Raw genomic sequence first — 4,030 nt, forward strand, 5'->3', positions numbered from 1 at the left:
AAACAAGCACTCATTAAGATCAGGTGTGGCCAATTACTGAACACACTTAACAAGATAGAGGATAGAGAGAGTTTTGTTGACGATGAGAACAGAATGTATATGTTTTTAAATAACATTCTTAGATCATTCTTTGAACGTTACTAATGTTTTCTTGTGGTTTTTATGGAAAGTTTTCTAAATGTTCTGACAACATCACTTTAAATAGAACCGTGAACCAAGTACTGAATTCACCACCTAAGAAACATATGGTTGTCAGAACGTTATGCGCTAGCTGGGTATCCTGAACCATTCCTATAATGTTGTGGGAAGGTTGTATGCAAAGTAACTGTAGGACAACCATTCTCTCACCAAGCTTAAAGAAACATTTGGTTCTCAGAACATTATGTGCTCGCTGGGTATTATATCATCACATTCTATTGTACTGAAAATCAAAGCTAACGGCTTGACAAGCAGTTTAATTGTACGTTTGCCAACGTCATTAACCTGCCGATACAATAAAATCACAATCGCTGTAGAAACGCAAGTCTCGTGCTTTATGTGAGAATAAAGAAGGAGTCCTGCATAGATATACCACTTTGTGTGTGTTTTAATACTCGGTCCAAGCAACCACTCTCCGACCCCATAGCCCCAACAGTTCCTTTCTCTGCCTAGTGCCCAGAGGGCACAACTGGAGCATTATCTGAAGCCCTTGACAAAGCACTTTCTCCAGCAGGACGCGGCGGTTACACACACAGCCACATTCAAGCAGACAGTTCCTCTTAAAAGCCCTCAGTTGTACCAGCCTGGGCTCTTACCGTAATTTGGGAACCAGCGTTTTCAAAAGAAAATGGGTTGTAGTAATGGCAGGAGAGTGATGGCGTGCATAAAGGATTGCTCGACATGGAACAGTAGGAATGGAAGGGGGGGTTCTCTGGATCTCAGATAGGGCTGCGCTTCATTGCTTTGTCAGCACTGTAACTGCAGACTTGTACAGGGAAAACATATCTGAGCAGAAGATGAAGCCTCACTCACAGATATGTCTGTATTTACTAGTAATGTATTCTCCATTGCCTCAGAGTGGGGAGAGATGAGGATTATGTTTCTGGGATATATTTAAAAGCCGTTTGGAAATGGATTGGGTTGGATTGTACAGTCCTCTGAAAGTGAGAGCATTGAGAGGATGATTGTGAGAATAGAATAGAATAGAAGAGGTGATCTCTGAATGTTCTGCTCAGGGAATAAACTGACACAAAAGAGGATGACAAATGACTAAAACTTTACCAAAAACCCACCGCTATCAATCCCTGTCTGTTACCACCCACATGGAAAGTTGCTGTTACATTTAAGCCAAACCAGTTGAAACTGGGTCCCTCAATCAAGTTTATTGCAGGAACTGATAAGATACAACTGAAAGCCCAGCTAGCATATAAGGTTCTGAGAACCTTATGTTTCTTAGGGAGAATTTTCAGTACTTCAGCATAAGATTTCCTACAGGTTTCTATTGGTTGGTTCTATTTAAAGCAATGTTCTCAGGAAAACATTCCATAAAAACACAAGAAAACATTTGTAAAGTTGAAAGATTTTTCTAAGAATTTTATTGATTTTGTTTTTGCAGCATCAACAAAATTCGCTCTCTCTTGTTAAGTATGTTCAGGTGTGTTAGTCACACCCACTAATTGGCAACAACTGATCTTAATGAGTGCTTGTTTCCATTGAAATGTGGTCTGTTTAAATAGACTAAAATCAACAGCTTTGTATGATTGAAAATAACATGTCAGGGAACCATAGTAAAACATTCTCAGAACCTCCCTGCAACCTAAAAATGTACAATCCCAGAACAGGCGAATGTTCATTTCCATTTTCAGAATGTTTTAAAAAAATCATTTTTGGGGATTTGGAAACTTATGGCTTCGTTCCCAGAACAAAATGGAAACCAAAAACGTACATTCCCACAACTTCCAAGGAACCAAATGTGCTAGCTGGGAGAGGTGCATTTCACTTTAATCTTTCGAAAACAGATCTTCACAGCAGCACACAGATGTGAGTGTAAAGAACATGACACTGCTTGCTTAGCAAGTACCACTTCCTCCTGATTCGGTTCACACCAAGGCTCGAACTCAGGACCTCTGCCTTGCTAGCACACTTGACCACCCTCCTGAAGCATCTTACTAGTTTTTCGCTGGTGCACGATACTTCAGGCTGACAGGCCATTTACACTAGGAAGCGACATTGAAACATCGGAAGCCATTCACTTTATAAGCTTGCTTGCTAGCTTGTTAGCACCCACATGAGGGCAAGGCAAGTGTGGCTAAACAAGTGCCACTTTTATAGTGTAAATGGCAGGTCAGAAGTAAGTTTCACACATCCCTATGTGCCATATTCACCCCTCAAACTACATGAGCACTGAAGCCAATTCAGATTTGATTTAACTTCTTATCTTTACATGTGGTTTAGTTGTGCTTTTCATTCTCACCAGTTTCCAAGTGGCTCATTCGACAAACCTCTCCAGTTCCCTACAAATCTTCCCCAGATCTTTGTTGTAAATGAGAATGTGTTCTGTCTTAGTCAACTTACCTGGTAAAATAAAAGCTAATTAATAAGAAATGAGAAAACATAGCCCATTCATGAAACGTGTGCTTTCAGAGGGGTGTTATAAGCAGCTTGCCTATTCCATTACCTCATTGTGCTCTAGCAGCAGTCTGTGCTGTTTACTATATGTATAAAATAGATATACAGTACAGTGCAGTTTGCATCTGAGACTGTGCATATGTCTCAGAGCACATCCATCCCTCTAGTCCAGAGGAGCTCTTTACTATCGGGAGGTTTACATTTTTCATCACAACAAGGATGGATGGCAATAGTAAAAAGTGGTTACTAAGCAACTGCTTCCTGGCTTTGTGATCAGTCAACTGTTGCAGGCATGTGAGGATCTCTCTCTCTCTCTGACACACACACACACACACACACACACACACACACACACACACACACACACACACACACACACACACACACACACACACACACACACACACACACACACACACACACACACACACACACACAGTCTTACGTGTTTTCTCAGTGTGTCACTAATAGGCAAAACTCACAGAATCTATAATGAATGACTGTGAGAAGGTCAGTTCTGGTGACTTATTAAAAGGAAATTCTACTCCAAAATTAATTAGAATCAAATAACGCTGACATCTAAATGAAAATATTTATCCCGTGTTTCTGGCTATGTTGTGACTATGGTAGCTAGTCACAGTAATATTGCCGCTTATTTCTCGTTTTTCAAGCAAAGGTCTTTAGGGAGTATGAGAGCACAGATGGTTGCTTCGCATAGCTGAGTTCTGCTAGAAGCAAACCGAACCTATGGATGTGGACGCCTTGAGAGGGAGACGAAGGAAGGGAGGGAGGATAAAAAAAGAGAGACGGGGAGGGAGGGGAGAAGTGGAAAGTGGTCTCTTGCTGAGCTCTGATATTCTATTCACTCTCTCCGCGCCAGACAGAGAGCAAGCAAGTCAACGGCAATCTTGATAGAGGTAGGTTTTATCACCAAAACCTTAACTTTGACCTATTGCTTGTGCCTCAGCTTCATATGCAGATATCTACATTACATTGCGTTGTGCTTTTTCCTGTAAGGTAAAATGAAATACCTTACTTTTAAGCAGTCTAATATATTGAAATAGTAAAATATCGCCAACGAATAGCCTGAGTAAAAACAAATATTTGGCTGCAATGAAAACAGTTTTGTACATATTGGTTCTACTCTGTTAGAATTGTATGCATTTGGATATTTCCAGTTACAACGTCTGCGCATTGAAAGGGATTTAAACAAGCACGTATTGACTGCATGCAGCCAATATGATAAGCCCAGAAGCCCTGAATGTCAAATACTTCACGAAAGGTTGTGACAAAAAAAAACGTTAATCGGAATAAATGAGTGTTTTCCATCGCGTGGCTGAATAGTTGGTAGACTTAATGCGCCACCCTTGACGTGCGGATAATGGCTAATTAAGCGTTTTGCTTGTTTCCTCTACAGCGCAAC

The sequence above is a fragment of the Oncorhynchus nerka genome, linkage group LG16 (genome assembly GCF_034236695.1).
Source record: "Oncorhynchus nerka isolate Pitt River linkage group LG16, Oner_Uvic_2.0, whole genome shotgun sequence".
Taxonomy (NCBI): Eukaryota; Metazoa; Chordata; class Actinopteri; order Salmoniformes; family Salmonidae; genus Oncorhynchus; species Oncorhynchus nerka.